The sequence below is a fragment of the Ixodes scapularis genome, unplaced genomic scaffold, assembly GCF_016920785.2.
Source record: "Ixodes scapularis isolate PalLabHiFi unplaced genomic scaffold, ASM1692078v2 PGA_scaffold1__304_contigs__length_218370807, whole genome shotgun sequence".
NCBI classification, from domain to species: Eukaryota; Metazoa; Arthropoda; class Arachnida; order Ixodida; family Ixodidae; genus Ixodes; species Ixodes scapularis.
Genome location: NW_024609846.1, coordinates 20,727,782 through 20,751,433, shown reverse-complemented (window position 1 = coordinate 20,751,433; position 23,652 = coordinate 20,727,782). Strand labels below are relative to the sequence as shown.

Here is a 23,652-nt window from a genome sequence, read left to right as displayed (position 1 = left end):
TAATCAATCACGAAATATCAACCACGGTATTGGGGAGGAGGACAGACCGTGACGCCCCAAGCGTTTAACTTTACAACTACACGGATGGGGACAACAAATACAATGACTCAGCGCTCGGCCGACATAACTGAACGCGGCGTCAGCGTTCGGCTGGAGTTCGTGTTCTCCGGTGAGGGGGAGGAGGGGCTCTTTTGTTTCCACTGCGACCTGCATAAACAATGCAGCATGCACGGTCTCAGCTCCGCACAAAAGCCGAAGTGGGTCATGATGGCATTCTCTGAGGATAGATCCGGCACTTAACGTCGCTTCGGCGATTGTTAGCGTTTTTTATATTAAACTGTGCCCCTCGCTCTATTGTAGAAGATGACACGGACATGCCCATAAGGCCTGTCGGCATGTGCACAGGCCTTGCGTTGAGTAAACACCGGGCGTGGGGAAAACAAACGGGTCAGAGCGCCCCCTATAGTACGATCTCCTGCCTAATAGTGTACAAGAACCACGGCTATTTGTATGGCACCCTGCTGCCACAACGCTGTCCGCCAAACTACTATAATGTCTAGACACAATATAACTCTACCAAAAAGATGACCGACCATTGTGGCATTCTCGTCCATAGGCGGAGCTAGTTAAACGCCATCTAGCAAATATACATAGAGATCAGTGGGTCGCGGCAGAGCCGTAAATGTAGAGAGTTTGGCCATTCGTTGGGAAGTATAGGAGATAAATGAGGAGGCGCCATTGGCCGAAAGCGGGCTGGGCGTGTTCCAGGGCGTCTTCAGAAATTCGAATGTGACCAACCAGAAGCCGGAAACAATACCCTGGCGGTGGTCGCGAGAAACAAACCTAATAACTGCATTGGAGTAACTCTCAATGGCTGAAAATATGGTACACGTGATGTTTCAATCACGTTAATCCAAAATGATGGTGGAAGAGTGTGACTAGCGGAATGATCGACATGATCCGTACGCCAAGCGCCCAGGGCCGGGAATCTGCCGTCCGAACGTCCTTGCAAAACAGAGTTGCGCGGTGCATTCGTTTCTTACACCTTTCTGCATGATCATGATCAAAACAACACGTGCACCCTATTTTCAACCACGAAGAGTTACTACACTTCACTCTTACGCGTTTATTAAAACCATATACGAACATAGACTTTTGATCAGAACTGTTTGCCGCTATCACCGCTAGGGGATTCTTTTCGGCTTCTGGTTGGTCAAGAGAGCATGCCAAGCCCTGTTTCCGACTCTGCCGCACGCCCTGACTCTGCCCGCGCCTCCCATTGACCAAACTCTCTCAATACACGGCTCTGCCGCGACCCAGAGCCGTGTATTGAGAGAGTTTGGTCAATGGGAGGCGTGGGCAGAGCCAGGGCATGCTCCTGACACGGAAGGGGGCTTGGCATGCTTTCATGACCAACCCGAAGCCGAAAAGAATCCTCTAGCGGTGGTACCGAGAAACAATTCTGATCCAAAGGTATATGTTCGTAAACGGTTTTATTAAGGGCGTCAGAGTAAAGTATCTTAACTGTTCGTGGTGGAAAATTGGGTGCACGTGATGTTTCGATCATGATCATGCAGAAAGATGTAAGAAACGAATGCGCCGCTCAACTCTGTTTTGCTCGGACAGAGTGTGAGCGCTCGGACGGCAGATTCCAGGCCCTCGGCGCTTGGCGTAAGGATTATGTCGATCGTTCCGCTAGTCGCACTCTTCCATCATCATTTTGGATGAGGGTGACTGAAACATCACGTGTACCATACTTCCAGTCACCGAGAATTACTCCGATGCACTTATCAGGTTTGTTTCTCGCGACCACCGCCAGTGTGTTATTTCCGGCTACTGGTTGGTCACATTCGAATTTCTGAAGACGCCCTGGAACACGCCCAGCCCGCTTTCGGCCAATAGTCGAAGACGTCAGCGCTAGTTTGCGTTGGCTCCCTGCTATCTGCTCGGGATGGGCGAGTCCTGACGTCAGCGCTCGCTCGGACGTGTGCCAGATGTCAAGAGCTTATACAAAAAACGGAGGCCCACTCGCGAGAGGCTTTTAGTATCTGCATAACTGTACGTAACTGTAGCCAGAGGTTTCTCTCATTCGTCGATAGATTAGATATAATAAATAACCTTCTTTAAACACCCAAAAACGAAAGCGGCGTGTTATCGTCTTGTAGGTAGGGAATATGATCTCACGCCAACTCGGTTTCATGCTTCTTGTCAGCGCATTTTTCGGTAAGTAAACATTACCTCTCACGATCAATGACCAAAACACTCTAATTCCTCAAAAATATAAATGGAATCTAGAATTGCGAAAAAATAAGAAAGGATTACCCGGGGGCCTTAGTTCATAAACTTCGAGCAAAATGTACCTAGAATAATCTTTGGAATAGTTAAACCTCCCCCAAAGTCAGAAAGATTCAGAATGTTCCGCGAATAATTCAAGGGTCTCTTTCGATGAGTCACTTGCTATTATCTACAACATGGAAAGTACAATCGCTATCCGGTAATCCCTAACTCACAAGACTGAAAATATTACCTTTTGCTAGATTTTACGTTTAGCCCCAACCCAGCCAACACTACGACCCGATGGATCGAGGCGTGCAGCGCCAAATGTGCATTGTCATGGCTCTCGTAGTTTTTGTCTGTTTGAAATCACCGGCGCAAACAAATCACGCAAAAAAGTAAGCGCAGGACGCGCCCCATTCACCGTACGTGATTTATTTAGGCGCTGAAGATGGAAGCGTTGGCGTTTCGGAATGAGAAATCTGCTTCGAGCACGACGGATGTTCTGGAAGACAAGGTTTGCGGCAAATGTGCGGTATTGAAAAGAAAAGAAAAACAAACAAACAAACATTACGCGTAGTTTTAGCACAAAACTAAGATTAAAGCGAAAAGGTCTAAGGGTTGATCCTTTCATATTTGTGCTTGCCCTTCGACATTTAAGTTCGCAACAAACTTCCGTGTTGTTCAATAAAATGTGTACGCTGAAACCTGAAGTTGGCTGCCTAGCAAATGCTTAGCTGCGAAATTACAGGATACACGTTTGTGTATCCTGTAATGAGATCCTCCACCTGCTCCACTTGCAGTACAGAGTAAAGAAAAAGGCGGAGAAAATTAAAAAAAAAAAAAAAAATTCTTTCGACATTCATGTACAAACGCAGAAAGACATAATTCTAAACGTATATTTGTTATGAGTTTCCCCTTCTTCGCTTTAATTCGTATATTCTGCACGTTGCTCATGTGAATGTGCAGTTTGAGTATCAGTTGGAAAGCATAAATAATTGGGTGTCGAAAATCTGACATCAAGTTCTCGGATAACCGTTAGCGTTAATTTTAATGCAAAGTTCCTTCTCGTATACAGATACTGCGTTGAACAACACGACTGAATCTACATACATGTAAAATTAGTGAGGAATGTCAGATATAAAAATAATATGTGTAATGTTTCCCTCATCAATACCGTTAGGCGCGAAAATCACGGAATGGTATGCAGTGTTGTTATTTTAATCATTAAGTGATCTTAAATTCAAAGACTTTGGGCAAACCTGTTTTATATTTTAAGTGGGACCAGGTAATAATTTAAATATTAACCCAATTACTCGTTACCATTTTATCGTTAATTATATGATTACGCTGTTGCGTTGACGACCATGCATATTTCTAAAAAAAGTATAAAAACTAATTTCTACGAAATTACTGTGAGAGGGCAGGCGAGCTTGTGTATTCACCACTGCCCTAGACTTCCTATAGACGCAAAGCTAGGTAACTTAGTCTCTACTACGGTGGTGTGTAGTAACTGTTTCAACACGAGCACCGGCTTTCGACGGTATTTCGTCTACATTCGAACATTTCATTGAAATTTTCAAAAAGCGAAAAATAAAAGACGTGCCCACAAACACATCAAAACGAGAGGTGAAATAAAATAACATGAAATAACCAAAGAAATAAGAAACTGCAATGTCAATCACAAACACCGAAGAATTGCGCTTAAACACACTCTGCGTTTATGACTTTATCCGTAGTATCAATATAAATAAAGCATTTTTTTTTCTGGCGATAACACGGAGGTCGACTGAGCACGTAGACAATTAAAAGGAGGGGCAACCTTGAGAATAATTTGCGCGTTTCTCGGGTTATAGAAGCCACACCTCTCTGCAGTCATATCCGAACGGTTTATGAAGCGGGCCTACCCACAGACAATGAGACAGCAGGTGCCATGCCTAAATTACGTTGAATCCCCTCTACGCCATAATTATTCCAGGACTTCTTCGCCTACATTCTCTAATTCTGTTTTATAATCGAGATCCGTGGGAAGTGAACTAAACTTATGGCAGCTAGGTTTCCCAGGGGAAGTCGTTTGTGTAGGTGGTGAAGGGCCCCTAGAGGGATCACCGCAGAATTAGATTTTTACTCAGCAAGATCTAAGTGACGGGACCATATTTTCGTTAATATAAAAAAAAAAGTAACTTCATCACTTGCTTCTCAGCTTGCCAAAGATTTGCAAAAATAGTTAGTTTCCATCTCGAAATTGGTTCGTGTTCTATTCAAGACTATGCATATTGAAAGTAATTTGAGTGCTGCTCAAAATGCGTTGCGAGTTTGTATCCTGTCCAACTGGGATTTGTGACGCCCGAGTTTCACCAGAGCAACACACATAAACAAACAGCGACAGGCCTCAATTTAGAGTCTTTCGCGATTTGAGAGGCTTTGTAGAATAACGGTAGCTATGCTCAAACACGAGCACCATGCACGTGAGTGTGTCTTTGGAAGGCTTGCATTCACTCGTGCTTACTTCGCGAGCACCGAACGACTAAGCGCCTGCCAAAGGTACCACCGTGAGCATCCTATCTGTGTTTGAGACTTGTCGCTCTCTTTTGTTTCTGTTTTTCGCTCTAGTGGGACTCGGGCATAAGTGAGTCGTACAACGCTCTTACGTTAATTTGAACAGAATCACAGCTCTGAAACAGTGTGCTCATTTGTACCACATTTATTTATTGTGGCCTTTGTTATGGGGCTCCTAAAAACAAAAGGCTGAAATGAAAAAAAAAATATGTATTGAGAGTGCCTAGATGGGCACGTATTACAAAGTAATGTTTCCACGAAGAAAATAGCGCACTTAGAAAGGTCTCAGGAATAGAATACGCACTTGATAACACAGTTTGACCAATCTCTTTTTGTCCACATCTACACTTCCTTACAGGGCTACAGGGCCTTTGAAAAGAAAGAGAAAATGTTTAACAGTCTGGTTCGGACACGCGTGACGACAAATAAACTTCATGAAAAAAATATTTTAGAGCCATATTGACGGAGAGAGATTTATTTAGAATTCTGCGCGCGAAGCCCATGACGTCACGGGTAATTTCGGAATGACCATCTCGGTCATGAAGGCTAAGCCGATCAACCTCTCCTCCACGCGCCCCAAATGCCGCGAGAAAAAAAAAAGTGGAAAGGAGGTGACTGCCGACACAACCGCACCTAGCGCCGTCAATATTACTCTAAAATATCTTTTTTCGCGTAAAATAATTTTTTGACACGCGTGTCCCCTCCAATCTGTTAATTTGTTTCTTTCTTTTCACGGGCTTTTTAAAATAATCTGCTATGAGATATTAATTAATGGTGACACCGCGACAGAAATCTTTCTCTACTGTAAGGTGTTCTTCGTTTATTTCAGAAGACTATAACTTGCTTAAGATTTTGCTGAAGAAAATAATCTCATTCATGATTTATCGCTCTTATCTTTGTTTATTTGTTATATCTCTGCAAACCGCACCTAGATACGTAAATTTTATAATATAAATAAATGTAACAGGAAGGATTTAATAAAAATGTGACTATAGTTCTCAAGAAAGTGATGTCAACCTTTTGGGTGAGTCTCGTGATATTGTTCGGAATTATTTCGTTTAGTCGACGTTTAATTATTTCATTATTCCTGCACAGCTGAATTTCTTTCCAAGCAGTGTAAGTGAAGTGATCCACCTCAGCCCAACAACCTTTCACAAACTATTTTTAAGTAGTTATTAATAATAATTAAAACCGCCTTGATCTCCTCATATAAACACGCTTCTCTTCTACTTGCCATTTACAGCAGGGGTATGCTCAAGATACACAGACAAAGAGAAAGATGATTTAAAGAAGATATGTGGACGACGAGGAGTGCCCGATACCATTTCTGAGCGAATTATTAATGGTACCGAGGCGACTCCTGGCCACTGGCCGTGGATGGTGGGGCTGTATACTGCAGAAGACCAATTCACTTGTGGTGGCGTTTTAATAAGCCGCCAGTTTGTTTTAACTGCTGCTCATTGCTATAGGTGTGTATACATTTACTCCATATCCTTTTTCTCCAAAACAAGGATTAAGTTTCGAGTGCCCCCGTTGAGTTCCGGGATTTTACATTGAGTTACGTCTGTTTATAAAAGTCGAACTGTTCACGAGGTATGTTAATGTCAATAACCGTTAGCGGAAACATAAGTGCGCGTGTTCTCGGGCACTACCAGAACACCCTACCAGTCCATCATGCACACTAAGTATCATTACACCGTTGGTGGTGTAAATGGCTTGTCCTATAACTAAAACCCTTAATGGTTTAGCAAAACACCCTAAGAAAAGGGCATTATTCCTAACACCCCTAGAGGACGGCGTTATTCCACTGTACACCTTTTTATTAGGGTGTTACGACTGCGCAGTACGCCCTTTAGGTTAGGTGTACCACCGCCAGAAATGAAAGTAAAAAAGAGGCGCGATGACCAACGCCCATAAAATAAGGTGTAATAATCCAAAAGACTGCACGAAGAAATCTATGCAAATGAGTTGAAACATGCTGGTTCACTTTTTATTTTTCAATCAAGGTTCTTTCAGGTTTCACTAAAATCTTTATATACGATTGCAAGCAGGTAATTTGGCCGCAGTCATGAATCCGTTTGCGCGGGCAAGTGCGCGCAATTACAAGCTTGTCAAAGGGAAAAGCTAAGTTCACGCGCACGTCATCAAACTTGGCGAAGGCGAGACTGAAAGAAATAGTTCCCTTTTATCCTCGCAACTTCACCACGACCAAGACACTTCTGAACCAGTGGCGTGCGTCCGTGCGTGTAAGGTCATGAGCATTCCAACCGGATATCGTTTCATAACCCCTTTAATTTCTACAACCGAAGGCCCTAGTTAAATCTCCAACTTTACTTTTCTTGTGGCATTTATCCTTTCTAACATTGGTGACGTAAGCCAAACTGACAGGCTTGCAAACACGGAACAAACGAGAGTTGCTTGGGACGCAAGTGGCAGTTCACGCTTGTAAACAGTAAAATGGTCTATTGAGACAGAAGCAGGACTACTATCGCAAGCATGCTTGCAGAGTACTTACAAATAAGATGAATAATCCGATTCGGGCGGCACAAAACAATCCACAAACGCATTGTCGAGGATGAAGGCGGTCGTTCACATTCATCGGAAGTCTCGCGGCTGCCGATGAGCAGCTCTTTGTCGAAACGCGTCGAACAAGCACAGCACAATAATTCCATGGACTCGAACAAAATAAACGACCAATACCGAAAAGTTGGCATGGATTTATTCCGGCTGTTCACGACGAAAACTCACGGCCGCGACTGCAACGCACGAAAAACAGGAGAACACTGACGGACGCTTTTTAGAAACCGGACCTACGTTGCCCCTACAACTCACCATAACTTGGCATACGGCAAAGACTACAGCCCCACTAGCCCATCAGCGCGTTCGAGCGAGTCACGTGACAAAGTTTTGTCCAAGCGTTTTTGTCCTACGGAGAGCGGTCACAGGTTTCGCGCCACCCCTCTGATTTGCTACAAGCGGCATTTGCACTCGCTCAAAGTCAGACGAAGACTCAAAATAAGGTGTGGAGGCTTATAGGAGGACCAGGTCAAAGGGGGTTGGACAAAGCAGCTAACATCCCTACGCTGCTTTGTATTGCCACCTGCACTGCCCATGGGGAGGTCACGAAATGAGACTCGTAAGGACTTGCTTTGCATATTACAACCTTGAGCGTCTCAAACTGCCACAGATGTAGAAGTGCATGCTCTGGTGCGAACCGCGAGATTGCAAAATAAAGACAAAAAACAAAAGTTAAGCGCTGTCGAAGCAGCGGTCGCAGCTAAGACGCTGAGAGCATGAAACAATAAAAGAGACGCGGTTTCAAGCGTACCAAAAGAAGAACCGAAAAAAAAACGAAAAAAAAAACGTCGGGAGGCTAGATATTTTGGTGTCGCCACCCAGAGATAAGAGTTGCGTACCCTAGCGGGGGTCTCATGCATACGGAAACTTCTATTGTCTTGCGACTTCGTTTCTTCATAGCTACACACAATAATAATATCTCAGTGAAGGTGCCAAATGTAGTGCTAGGCCCAGTCAGGTGAGTTTGTAATGCCCGAAATTAGGGCGCCACAGTTTGTTCAAGGCTTCAGCGCAGAAGGCATTTATCAGGTTAAAACTAAACATATTTCGTTTTGCTTAATCTTGTTCTGTTTTTTTTTTTTTAACATCGGATTTTAGGCAGTCAGGAAATAAAAATACCTCGCCGGCAGAGCCGATTCACGCAGGACACTCTTGACACTCAACCGAAAACGGCGCCGCGTTCGGTGCGTCAGGATGGCGCCTGCGGGGCCCATGCCATCTTTCGCAGATATTGGCTGGACCAAAATGGTATCGAAACAATCCGATTTGATTCCATATCGGCGCAATACTGCGTACTGCCTGGATTATAATATTCCTAACGAGCGTGTTGGTAAGATGTACTAGATAACAGAAAGTATAAAACAGAGAGAGGGCGAACTCGTCTGTGTTTCGTCCTCTCTCTGTTTTATACTTTCTGTTATCTAGTGCCTGGATTTTATATTTAAATGTCTTATTTCAGTTTTTTGCGAGCGAAGATGATTTCATTTTTAAAATCAAAGTTGAACTGATGAAATTGATGCACACTCGACACGTAATTTTCGGCTCGTGTCGGAGGGAGAGTTCAGTCGGAGTTGCAATAACTATTCTCTAGCACTTCCTAATTATGCGCGACTTCGTGTGGTGATTAATTACCGTATTTTCCGGGCTATAGTCCGCGGACCATACATGTTTAAAAGTTGAAATTTCTGGCTGTGCGGAGTATCTACGCGTGCGGACTATACAGGAATTATGTTTTTCAATATCGTTGATTATGACGAGGCGGGACGCATTTTGTGAATAAAAGAGTATGTTATTGATAATTTATATATATTATATGCTTTTTTTGTGAGCTAAGAAAACATACATATGTCAAGGTGTGCCGCGTATGAGAAGAATTTCGTGTCGACTAAGCACCAGGTGCGGACTATGCACTGGCTGCGGACTATGCACTGGGTGCGGACTATGCAGCGGGTGCGGACTATCTAAGCAAAAACTTTGATTCTTGACCCCAAATTTGCCTCTGCAGACTATACACGAACTCAACTCTCTAACGTTACGGCGCGGTGGCGGCGCGTCGATCGCACTTCCGGTCTGGGGCTGTGGGCAGAAGTCCCCATGCCAGACGTGTATTCCTGCGTTGTTTTGAAAGGAACCAGACAAAAACCTGCCTTTTCGTCAAGACGCCGCGACTGGGGCCGTTCCAAAAGTGTCGAGAAAGGTATGAAGGTCAGTTTTCACGTGCTCGGTTCGTCCGAGAATCTGGATATGTGCCGTGAAAAGGGAAAAGCAGACGCCGTCGGACAACGATTGCTTGGGCGGGAAGCACTTTGGGTTGAATTCGCGGATCCTTGTGGTCATCAGATTTATTTGTTTTGCTCCAACATGCACGCCAGAAAACCGTCAAGTTGTGCGGACCACGTGTAGACTACGTTCAGTGCGTCTTCAAGTTCAAACAACCGCCTGATCGAACTGTCATCTGCTCTTTCAAACGTTTCTGCTTGTCTTCTGCTCTCTTAGACGACGCCGGCCCGTAGACCAAATGTTGGTCCGGTACTTGCGATAAGAAGTGCAGGCCTCAAAAGACTTAAATTTGAAGGTTGGTAAGCAGGCTCGATGCAAACAGTAGATTCAAGATGTTGATCATTGTTATCACTGACCATCACCGACTTGTTAAGCCTACTTCACTTGGTCCGGTTCTGCTTGCGATTTTCAGTACCGCACTGTTAGCAAGTGCCGTGTATTTGGTGAATATTTGGGGTGAAAAACACGCTATTTACACAAATTACCATAAATTTACACGATGAGTAACGGATAATACGTTCAGATATCATGCGAGGTTGAAAAAAACGTGTTTTGTTTCGGTCATACACGCATAACCGTGTAGCCGACCTCGATAACACGCATCGCCTCCGGCGACGACCGCGGCATTGCCGGCTATCGAAGCACCGGAATGCTTGGGGACACACTTAGAAAGGACCGTCGAGACAAATGCCGCGGAAAGAAACATGTCTCGGAAACAGATATGCACCAAAAGCAATTACGCCATGTCGCGGGACGTTGGCGAAACCCGCGCTTACCGTGGCTCGCCGCCATTTTCTCGTCGATGGCAATGCGGCTTCCCTCATGTCGCCCATGTTTGCATTTAGTTTAGGGCTCTTGATAATAGTTTCTTACACTCCACAAATAAAGTCATGGGTCCAATTATTCGTTCAAAACAGTTAAAATGGATATAAAAAGCGTGTCTTCGATGTGAACACGTGACATTGCAGTTGGTTTCGTTTTTGCTTCAACCTTCAACTGCAAACGATCTGGCCACGGCGCAAGCGCCGATGTATGCTGGAAGGTATATGATCTCTATGGCTGGAAGCAAGAGCCGGTTGGCTTTCGTTCTTTTTGTTTGACCGGAGAAAATCTACGCATGGCGCCGCTATTGTTTTGGGTTGACGGGACGCGAGAAGCTTCGCATAGGGCTTCGCAGTTTGCGAGGACATAGTGAAGACGCGGCCGTAGAAGTGCCCCTGTGTTGTTCCCGGAAGACGAAAAGTACCATTCGTCGTGTGTGCTTTGAAAGCGAAGGGTGTCGCAGGGTCCACGAGTGCGCAACCACAAGCCAAGGTTCACGAGAGCGCCGCGTTGACTTCGGCGATCTCGTTCTGTTTTGGGGCAACACGGCGATGCGAGAAAGAGCCGAAACGTTCGTGGTGTGTGGTGCGGTGCTTGGAGGTAGAAACCCGCACTAACACGGAGCTCAGATTGGTTGTTGTGGGGTTGCGTTTGACGGGTTCAGCCCCGTCGTCGTCAGCTGATCCGGTCCAGCTGGTCCGGGAGGACGTAGCGAGCGTTTTTAAAAGTAAATCTTCCTTCGTTCCGTTTCAAAATGTGGAAGATTACCGACGCATACCGTGAGTAAAATGCTGCGGGCGTTTTCAACAAAATTACGTCGTTTTAATTGAACAAGGGACTTCGGATAGTTTCCCTAAATCTGCCGTTTCTATGCTTCGTGTCGTTAGACTGCATTTGCACAGCGACGTGTTCGCACAGCGACGTACACCGCTCGAGTAGATGATTCGGTCCCGCAAACGACCGGTTATACAGAATTTCAGGGAAACTTAAGTCACCACCGATGTTTTCCTGTAAATCTCGTGTGACTCGTGTGAGTTTTTTGCGCTCATCATGCGGTGTGAATAAACTAGGGCAAGATTTTCTACCTGCCCACAGATGCATGAACTGAGACCAATTTTTTACGTAGAGAACATAGTGGTTTTTCTCTACATTGGGAAGAGGCCCGAATTTGTCTCTTTTCCCTCTGGCACTGCCCCAAGTTTCAAGTTGCAGTTTCAGTAGACATACCTACTAACAGGTACAAACTGCTCTAAAGCAGGTAAAAGACTGGGAAGTCAGGACGGTGTGGACACCGTGTTTTGCGCTTCTCGCAAGGTGACTGATGCTTTTGCGAGGTATGCGGAATATGCAAACGATTTTGTTATGCCCTTCGTTTGCGTCTCCAGAAAAAAGAATAAGATTATTTACAAATTTAGGCGCAATCACAAGCCAAGGTTTACGATAACAGTGCGTTCGCTTCGGTGGTCCGTGTAGTGGTATTATACGCTGCTTTCTGCAACACCGCGTCATGACGAAGAGCTGGAACGGTCACGGTCTGTGCTGGGCTAGCGGTTGACAGAAACCCGCATCGCCCGCATCGGCACCGAGTGCACTTGGGCTGTTGATGCTCGAGCCTTTCATACGCGGCTTGTCGCCAGCTGATCCTGCTGCTCGACGGTGAGGAAGCGGCGAGTGTGACCTCTGAAGTAAATGTAAATCCTCGTTCATCCAGTTATCCAGTGTCAAAGTGTGGAAGATATCCAACGTGTACTGAGGGCGGGAACTACGAGCGTTTTGCCTTGCTTTTATAACCGAAACCAGAGCAGCGAGATAATTGCCTTGCGTACTCCAAAATGACGCAAGCAATAAGTTTCAACAGGTCGAGTACGTCACCGCGGATGTAGGCGAGACTGTGCACTGTTTAAACGCTTGCAGTATCCACGATTGCTACCAGAAAAACGACGTCAACAGAGAAGGAGCTCGCGATTTTAGCATAATGCAGTGCCACGGGCTCGTGAATTTTCAATGTGGCTATATAGAAATATTTAAAAAAAAAAGCAACAAAAAAACGCATCAGCGCCACATTAATGATCACGAATAACACCGGTCACAAACTCCCAAGCCTCACCGCTTCGCTCGACACCAACACGACATACGACAACAATCTGCATCAAAACGCCCCAAAAGTGAAGGCGTCTGCTCCCGTACGCGTACTACAACTAGCGGAAGTGAAGTGTTGGGCGGATGTCCTTCACAATAATATATATAAAAAATGCCTTGCGCAAGTATAATTTCCATTGATTATTGAATACGTACTGATAAAATCCCAATCAATTGTTTTTCTATCTGATTCAAGCGAGTCGGACTGCTCATAACACTGGTCGAGCATGAAAATAACAAAAATTTGAACTTTTGCATGGCCGGTTTAAGATTTATTGTTAGTGCATCGTTGTTTTTCGCAAAGGACTAATTTTACAGATTTTGCCTCCATACTTTTTAAATGCAAACAGTTCTTACATACGGCTGTCCATTGTGCCGTGTTTTGTGTCTTCTTCTATAAATCGGTAACGATCAGCGACCAAAGAGCTCACCCGTACATGTCAAGCATATATACGCCGCGGGGAGAGTCCGTTGTTAGTAGGAAGTGTCGGGCGTAGTGTCGGTGTTGTGTTTGTGTATGTGTCGCTGCTGTGTCCTACGTGGTGCTCGTGTTGTCTGTAATGTATGAGAGTAGCAGTCTACTCGTGATAGTTCCCAGCGTATTAACCGACTCCTGCTTTTTTTTCATTGGTTGCTAGAAATCGCACTAGGTGGCACAAGTTACCGCCCGATTACAAGAGTTTGCTTGAGCTATTTATCCATGTAAATTCAATATTAGTTTTTTTTTTTTTTTTTTGTCTAGCGGTTTTGTCGTAGCTGCCGACGCCACCGACCGCCGACGATGCACGTAGGTACCTTTGCACGTAGCTACGTCCGCCGTTCGGAGACTGTTTACTGTGCATAAAAGACATCGAACGAGAACGAACGCGTCCTGTATGCTTTCAGTTCGGCTGAAAGGCGCGGCTGGCTGGGCTCGTCCCTCGCCTGTTCTCGGCTGCTGGCCGCCATGTTTCATAAGGAACACGTTGAACCGTGCTTCTCGGAAGGCAAACACGGTGTAGCGTGTTAACTTTACACAGCACCTCATGTGTAGACGAAAAACACAGATGGCTCCGTGTAAAACGAACACGTTTCGACGTGTCCGCTATGGGACAACGGTTTACACGTCTGGGCGTGTTATTTTTGCTAACAGTGCGGCGTCGACCATCTCAGCTACGGTTCACGCTTTTGCAGCCTGGGCGGCGTCGCGACTGAAAATTGCGAGCGAAATCTCATCGTGCAAATCAGGCTTTAGCATACTGTACATACTGCAGCGTCCACGCGGAATGAATCGCCACATGTGACATTATTCACGCGAAGTTTTGCGGTGTAACGAGCCTCGGTAATTTCGCTGCCGCCGCTCAAGATAGTCAGACATCGCCAGGAAGACGTAGAATCAACAGTTTTTTTATTTTTTTTTTATTTATTTATTTATTAATACTGTTCACCCATTTTTCAGGGCGGTTACAGGAGTGGAAGAAAATGACATATCAATACATTTCCCAATGTATAAGAAAGTATACAGTACAACCACGCGGATACAAGCACACAAGTTTTGACACACTTTCTGAAAATGTTTGAAATATAACTAAAAGACACAATCAGAGCACCAAAAAGCTTCGCTTCTCCAGCGTTTTCTCAAAGGCAACAATACTTTCTGTATTTACAGTATCTTCTGGTAGATCGTTTCATTGTTTAACAGTTCTAACAAAAAACGAATACTTAAAAATGTCATTGTTTACCCGTTGTATTTCAAAGGCCTTGTTATGCACACCCCGCAATGGCCGAGTCGAGCGTGCACGTAGCAAGTATACGGGAGGTGTCGATGTTCAGCTCGTTTCGAGAGAGCTTAAAAAGAAGTTTAAGTCTGGTGATTTCTCTGCGACTTGACAATAAAAAGAGGCTTAGTTCTTTGAGCATTGAAGTCACCGAGTCAGTTCGACCATACCTCGAACAGATAAAGCGGGCTGCCAATCTTTGTATTTTTTCTAACTTATCAATTTGGTTCTTCCTATACGGATCTCACACAGCACAGGCGTATTCCAGGGTTGGTCTTACCAGGGTTGTGTATGCGGATAATTTTACATTAAACGGAGCATGCCTTAGATTGCGCTTCAAGAACCACTACTTTTTAATAGCCTTACGGTACAAACTATCTACGTGCAGTTTCCATCTTAAATCTGAGGCTATCGTTACCCCTAAGTACTTTAAATGATCAGCTACTTTTAAAGACACATCTCCTATTTTATAATTGTAACTAAGAATGTTTTTTTTGCTTGTTATTCTGAGAATACAGTCTTTTCCGGGTTCAGCTTCATTCCCCATTTTTGACACCAATTATCTACTGAGGCGAGCGACAAGTTTAAGTTTTCTCGGTCTCCAGGGCTACGAACTTTAGTGTAGAGCAGGCAGTTGTCTGCGAATAACCTAAGTGTAATATTGGAGCTTACTGTTTCCGCCAAATCGTTGACGTAGCATAAAAATAACACTGGTCCCAGTACTGACCCTTGGGGGACTCCCGACGGCACCCTACAGACAGATGACGCAACACCATCAATAACTACGAACTGTCTCCTATTTCTAAGGTAAGCGCTAATCCATTGAGTGACGTGATCATTAACGTTGTAAATAGTTAGTTTTCTTATAAGTCCTTCATGAGATACCCGATCGAATGCTTTTGATAAGTCCAGACAAATCGCGTCTATTTGCCCTCTTTCGTTTGACGAGCACGAAAAATCATAAAACGTCTCAAGCAACTGCGTTACTCTGGACAACCCTCGTCGAAATCTATGTTGGTTTTATAAAAAAACTTTTGAACTTTCAAAATAGTCGTAAAGACTTCTGGAAATTATAGGCTAAAAAGGCTTACAGGAAGTGCATGTTAATGAAATAGGTCTGTAGTTTGTTACATTATGCTTATCTCCCGATTTGTGAACTGGAACAACCCTGGCACACAACCAATCCCTGGGAACGCTATGCTGTTCTAAAGAGACCCGAAAAATAATTGTCAAGTATTTAGAAATCCACTCTGCATATCGTTTTAAAAATTCATTAAGAATATTGTCTGGTCCAGGTGACTTTTTGGAATCAATATTTAGTAATTGCCTGGAGTTTTGTTTGGTTAGCCTTATTTTCTTTCACGTCATCGCTCATTTGCTTTTGACTTTCAAGTAGTTCTTTCATCATTTTTTCGAGATCGGGGCCGGGGTTGGTCTCCACATCCCCAGAAAGTATTAGCAACAACAATTTTTGAAAATAGTACACAACAGAGCAAGACACTTTGGGGCAAAGCAGCAAGAATAGAAACCTGTTGTCGCTTCTATAGCAGCTACCATATTCTCGGCTACTAACCTGCTCGATGAAAAAGAAGAGCGGCATTTCAGTCGACTTGCTCCCAGCGCGGCTGGGAAATCCCATGGTTCCAAGCTCCCGATCTTTCCATTGGTTACGTTCGACGGTAGGCCATGACGGGAATCCTTGCCTGCCGTGGCCGTGACGAAGATTGTTGAAGTCCCGGTGTTTGCTTGGCCGTAGATTGCTGACGAGCTCAAGCCAAATGCGTGCGTCAGCAATACCTGCTCGATGAAAAACAAGAGCGGCATTTCAGTCGACTTGCTCCCAGCGTGGCTGCTGTGCCCACTGAAGGACGGCGTTGCTGGATCCTTTTTCGAACGCGAAAAAGGGCAGGGGGACTCACACCGACGCCGACAGCATCGCATTTCAATGGTTTGTTTATGGGCGACGGCGAGCTTCTTGCCCACACCCCCATCGCGCATGCGCGACGCCGGTGGCGTCCGTTAGGGGTGCTTCGGTTTCTTTGTAAACATGAGTTGGTGTATACACCAGGTGCGGACTATAGTCCGGAAAATACGGTACAGTCGATGTTTGTACCACAATACATCAGCAATAGTTTCATCAAAGCAATAAACGTGAACGGCTGTGAAATCATGGGTGTATTTGACAGCATCAACATTACGCCCCTTTTCCACCATGTGGATGAAGGGCGTCAAATTCGCCCATACAGCCTTTTTACACGATTTCAGACACTCGCTATAAGTGGGGCGTAAAAAGGGCGTGTAAGGGGTGTAAAACATCAGCACACCCTTTTTACATGCACCGATATTCAGAAATCATGTAAAAAGGGTGTAAAAAGGGTGTTTTTCTTAACTTACACCTTGCTTACACCCTTTTTAGATGATTATGGGTTCTACGATGTTTAGTGTGTGCAACTGCAGACTGTCCGAATAACTACATTCCAGCCTTGCCATGCCGAACGCTTTGATAGCGTCTGATGACACGCGTACCCCGTTCCCAGTACCTGCGATTAAGACTGTACACAGACGAGGCAGACAAGATTTGGGGCTGCGATTAACTAATCCTTTACAGAACACTTCTCAATTTTAATGTCTGTAAAAACTAAAAAATAACTAGTTTTCGTAACTGCACTCTTAAGCCAATATATAATTGGATAAGTGGTCACTCTTTCTTTTAAAAGGAAGTGGCAATTGTTGTGTATATGTCGCAACTTTATAGAAGTCGCACCCCCTTTAAGGCTGCGGTCCCACGGCGGCCATGACATATGACGCTTTCAGCACGTTTTCGAAATGCGATCGTGGCGTGTTCAAGCTTGCTAAAATTATGTGTTATATATCATCTTGTAGTGTACAACATTATCTTTTATCTGATGTAGGATTTGTTTTCCTAGTGCAAAAAGCTAATTCAGAGGGCACCCGCGAACATTGACCTTTTCGGCAAAACATGGTTTCGTAGTACAGTGGTACAGGGTGCACTATTGGAGCAATTTCTTTCTAATTTTAGAATGTTATAGAAGAAGAGTGTGTTCATTGTCAACGGAGGCCCTTTTTTCGTTTTTTATTTTATTTTGACAGATATTTACTTTAGAAAAATTGACTTTGCGGAAGCACTTCAGTCGCGAAGTTTTGGGCGCCTACTCGGTCATTTTATTTGAAACTTTTTACATCAGTTTGTAATTATGGTCGAAAGAGTTACGCTAAATTTTATTGTAATATGGCTTAAACTTTTTTCGGAATGCTCACGTGAAAAGTGACAAAAACCGTTAATTTTGGGCAAACTTCATTTGGTAGTACAGTGGGACAGCGCTTAGGGATTGGCACACATGAATAAAATTGTAGGCCCGCAAAGAAAAACATATTCTGCTTTGCAGCGCGAGGCCCTTTTTCTAAATTTCAGTTTTGATTTTCCATAAAAAAAGTTTGAATATAGGTGAAATCACGTATTTTTTGATAGTCAAAAACGAGTATTTTGACCCCTTTTGGCAGACATTTAGACCGATATTTTTAGTATTAAATGGAGATTACTGTTCCAGGTCCTGATTATTAGCCCACATTTTCACTAATCGAGCCTATTTATTAAAAAGAATCATAAAACACACAGAAAACACAAATTGGATGTCTGGTTGCGCCCTCTATGTGGCGGTAACTGAAATGTGACTACGCGAGGTTCAGGAAACTGCCGAGGATGGCGCTGATTCCAGCTGTGGTTGCCAGCTTCGGAAACTGGTTGTACTCTTGGCTCCTTCCGTTTCTTGCAAAATAACGTGCTGGAAAACTTGGTCGAAACTCGTGAGGTCCTTTATAACACGGTACTTTCTGCTAATATAGCTTTCAGGAAGAATTTCAGTCGCTTTCATATTGTTAAACGATTTTTTTTTTATGCGAGGCTCCACCGGTTCAGTTTGCTGAATAAATTGTTCCCGGAATCGATATCGAAGTTTCAAATTACCGAAATGCCAAAATCGCCAGTTCTGCGTAGATACGCAGCGTGACGCACGTGCTTCTGGTGCGTGTGCACGTACGTGTTTGCTGCGTAGTTCTTCGGTTGCTGCGAGTTTTCGCGTATTTGTTGTGCACTGGTTACCTCCGTCTGCGCACGCATCTCATCCTTGTAACTACCCCTGCTCTGTTTGCCTAGAGTGAAGTTTGTGTCTGTGTTTTCGTTCGCTGACTAAGCTCGTGTCGGTGTCCTTCCTACTGGCTGCTGTTCGTGTTTGCGTACCGTGTGTGTCGCTTTGATTACTCGGTCCCCTGCTTATGGGGTGGAGCAAGCGGTGGGCGTCGCGCCAGGGGTGGGTCGTGATTGGGGAAACAGCTTAGCAGCCGACGCCGACTTCGGCGCGTTTCTTCTGCGCACGCGCGTACTGTCATTGATATCGCTACTTCGCGCCGTGACGATGCGCTGATCTACAGGCCGGTCGGCGCTCGCGTGATATTGTTGAAAATTCTCGAGCGTGTATTTACGTTTCGAAAGCCATAATAGAATTAAAGTGGACATTTGGCCGGCAGCCGGCATACCGTGGCTCTGAAAACAGATTGCTAGGGGTGCCCTCTCATTCGCTGGTTCCACGCTGGGTGCGCGCAGTCCGTGCTTCTGGCCTCCCCGGCCGCCCAAATGCGTTTTTCTGATGCTTGTTTTGTTTTCAGTAAACAGACAATAGATTCCTGCTGATATTCTCCTTTATAATCTTCACTCTTGACAACTCTTTAGTGTTGGAAGGAACTCCGTCAAATTTGACGATAATGCATGTGTAAGTACAACTGGAACCTCATAGTTGCAAGAATACTTTTCCTGGATTGTCTGCATTAGAGCGCCTCCATGTGCGCTTCGCGCACATGAAGGCTCCCTAGTCTGCACCTTTCTGATAATATGATCGGTCTCCATAAATTGCACTTCCCCGCTTCGGGAGCACGGCCAGCGGTGGTTCTCTGTCGGTCATCGAACCTCACACACGTGAAGCGTTGTCAAAGCTGTGATATACCGGGCGTTTAATTATTATTCTGTTTTGTTTTTTTTTTTTTTTTTTTTTTGCTGAAAGAAATTATACTTTTGGTATTCCCGGGGATAACATTATCGGCTGCGGCGGACGTAAAGGAACGAGCGTAAATTGACAGTTAGTGGCCTAACAAACTAATATTTGCCATTTGCGAACGCTGGAGAGGGGGCGACCTCCTCTCCCCCGTTCGCTCCGCTGAAGTGGAACAGGGTGGGAGGAGCTCCCACTTCGTTCCTGACCTGTCACCGACTACAGTTGCGAATTCCACTTGTCATTTTGGAGCGATGACGAGATAGAGCTGAGTCATGTATTGCGTTCTCTGAGATGAAGAACGCAATGCGCGCGGAGTTGCTCCACGTATGCACCAGTCACCAGTAAAAACGACCTGTCCTCCGAGGAGGTCGAGCGAGACGCCGGCTGACATGGGGGTCGGTCACCTCACCGTCACCACCGTCTACCGTGCCTTCAAAAACACGGGGCGCAATATGTTTCTGCAGTATAACAAAAAATTGAACAAACAAGGTGCAAACTTTCATTTTTTTCCTAAGTGTGGTTTGCAGGGCTGAACCGAATACAAAAACGATACGCCGTGCTGGGATGACGTCGACTACAATGGTACACGATCATAACAAGAGCACAAATCCTGCCACGTTATTTTGCTACAGTGATAAGAGCATATATATCTTTGTCCGCGATGCGGAAACAGAGACATTATTTCCAAATTAGAGTTCGAAGTTAGCCTTCGATGCTAGCACTGACCAACTCACTTCACTCACAGGGTGAAAACGTGAAACTTTGTATCATTCGGACAGAGATCGAAAAATAACACGCACCGCTTCAACTTGGACACTCCAAAATAATTAACTGTAGTGGATCGCACGCAAAAGCTTCGCGTAGGCAATAAAATTGCCGGTCAGAAGTACGGTTCCGCAAACAAAATCAACATATGAGTCATCAAATTATGAAGAAAAACCAGGTGTGAGCGTGCCAAAAATATTCGACAATTATTGTTGTCAATATTTGTTTTTCTATCCACGTGCTTATGTCGCAGTGGAAAGCCGTGAAACTCCCTATAAAATTATTTTGGGCAGTGTTTCCGACGGTGCTCGCTCGATCGTAAAATGTCGCTTTGTTGCTACTTTGGCGAATCCAACAAGGAAGCCACGTTCACCTACAATGCCCTGTCCACAAGAAAGGAAATCGAAATTTTCGCTTCGTTTTCTTTTCTTTTTTTATATTCTTCTCTTCTGCACAATATAGGGTATGAATTATTATCCTTCCCTGCACTCTCGCTGCGACGAACAGTCCGATAAACGAGTCACCCTATGACAAAGATGGGGGTCCCGAAAATCTCCTAAAATCGTGTTTGTTCTCAGAGACACATCCGTGTGTAAGAAAAACCGCGGCCCTCTCCACGAAGTACGGACATATTTGATAAATAGCGTTGACTTGAGGTTGAACTTTTCATTTGCTTTGTAAACACAAGCGTGACGTCACGTGCGCATCCCACGCGACCCGACTGAAGTCTGAACTGGTCTACTATGTGTGGACAATAGGGCATTATTTTGACTTCCCGGCCGCGACGACCTTGGCGAGGGAGGACAGATGGGGGTCCCGAAAATCCTAGAATCGTGGTTTGTTCGCAGGGACACACACGTCCGTGTGTAACAAAAAACGCGGCCCTCTCCACGAAGCTTACACAGGCATTGTTGTGTGACTACTGAAGATGCCTCCCGCAAGGGAGGCGAAACTGGTCAGAACTTCAGCTTGGGCGAGTTGGTTATTCATGATTCATGGAGGCGTTTATTCATGGAGGCGTTTATTCAAGGAGGCGAAACGTCTAGTGAAATTGTTTTTTCCTGTTCTGTGAAGTCGGTGCTTTTATTTTAATTATGTTACCAGTCGGCCTGTGTGACCAGTGCTTATTTGAAGAATCGCCTTTGTCTTTTTCGAACCCTAACAAAAACACCCTCATAACATTTTTTTTTACTGTTCGGCTACGTTGGCATAGCCTATAATCGACATAATTTTTGCGAAAGCCTACTTTTATTTTATAATTATCTGTAACCATTTCTAATTGAAGAAGTGACAAGTATAATAATTATATTATGATTTCATATCAAAATTCGACGAACCGGGAGATGCAAAATTCGGTGAAACAGCTTTTCAAAAAAATATCCGGTGCCCGAAACTTGCTTATATTAAAATGTCTAACATGTGTATGTGTTCTAATACAGAAGATGAGTGCAATGTGGAAACTGAATGGCCTCACAAACAATTGTCAACGAGTTGGAATTTTTGATGAATTACCCTTTGTCGAGTCATCCTACTACCGATTGGCCTCTTCAATCAATTGCCCGTCGACAAATATTGTTGTTGGTTTATTTGCCATCTGCTGTAAGGGGAGAGTGTGGGGCTCGTCAAGCCGACATCTGCCAGCATTTTCATCACGCCTCCAGCGCCTGTACCGACTGACGCCGACGAGTTGGCCTAGAAATAAATACCCACGGACTCTACGCAAACATGATTTGTTTTCAAAGGGGCACCCGCCTGTCGGTGCTTCTTTGAATTATACATACGTCACGGTCAAAACGTTCCGCAGCTAATGAGTGAAGGCCGACCAACCTATTTTGTCCAAATGTCCGTGTATGGGAGATGAGAATGCCACTGCGTCAAAGGCAAGACGTGTGCGAGCGTCGCTAAAAATAGAGACCACTATCGATGTTTTAGTATACATGGTTTCATTCTTAGTCAGAGCGCAAACAGAGGTTAGATGTCACGAAAACACATACACAAAGACAAAAAGCACTTTATCACGGCGCATTGTATGAGTTGTTATATTAGTGGGTGGAATCACCCAAACAAAGATAGTGAACGCCGTGGCGTTTAGGTGTTGAGCTGTTGGTGATGCTTGATCGGCACAATGTGTCAGTCGAGCTCCAACTGAGGGTGATATGAGGCGGGGCAGCTCTGTGGTTTTACTTGTTGTGTTGCATAGTTAGTTTCGGCCGTCAGCAAATAGTGAAAAATATCTATCTACCTATCTCTCTCTCTCTCTATATATATATATATATATATATATACAAAGGCAAAAATGCGTACTGTCAGAGTTACTAATTCGAAGTTTACTACGACGTTTCGAGCGGGGACCACTCTTCATCACCTAATGAAGAACGGTCCCCGCTCGAAACGTCGGAATAAACTTCGAATTAATAACTCCGACAGTACGCATTTTTGACTTTATATATATATATATATATATATATATGGGTGGTTTCATCTCAAATCGTGCAGGCAAAAAGGGTCGAATTTTTAATTTTGACGAAAAAAATATATGTTATGGCGCCGTTTCTAAAACCGCAGTCGACACAAACCGCAAGTTCGTCGGATTTTTTGTTCTCGACTTATGAATTTTTAAAGAGGCCGCGGCGAAAAGCAATGTTTTTCACACTTGTCGTGGGTCGGATGTTTCGCTTGATCTCCCGCTATGGATTTTCAGTCCACATTATATTATCTTTTTTGAAGCACTCTGTGGACACATTTAAAAGGCTCCAATACCATGAAATAATTTTAGGCCTTTTGCTTTTTTTCTGTAAAAATGTCAAAAACGCCTCCTCGGTCAATTGTTGACGAACTTTGACAATTAATTACTGGAGATCTATTTGGGTTACACCGATATTTTTTATGGGAGAGCCCAAAACACGCTCTTTATATTTATTATAAAATGCCTTGGCTGTATAAAATATCCTTTGCGGTACGCTTACGTTAATATTATGCAAAAACCAAAAAGTACCATTTTTGAAATTGATTTTCTCAAAAAACCCATTTTTTATTATTTTTTATTTTTTGTTCAAATGTAGATATGATAGTTGTCTACACGAAAATCAAGCCTAGAAAGTGTATATTTTGTTTGCATGTTTTATATTTAGGCCTCAATATCGGAAAAAGACGTCTCTGTTTTGCAAGACCTAAGTCAGACATAGCGACCCATGCGTCTCTATGAATTGTGAAAAAGTTTTCTTGAATTTTCTTCTGCATTTTGTAATCAATTATAAACAGATTTTGTGGTATTGAATATTTATGTATGTTTTGATAAGAGCGGGAACCATGAGATATATATCTAACCAAATCAGCAGGCCTAGTAGACTTTCAATAACCAAAAGGCACAGACGTTGTATTGTTTCGATTTATAAACCTTTCAAAGTAAACTA

At 44.2% G+C, this 23,652-nt stretch overlaps 1 pseudogene; it reads left to right on the top strand.

The window, feature by feature from the left end:
- Positions 1-2,174: 2,174 nt before the first annotated feature.
- Positions 2,175-23,652, top strand: part of LOC120836673 — an 84,303-nt pseudogene continuing 62,825 nt past the window's right edge.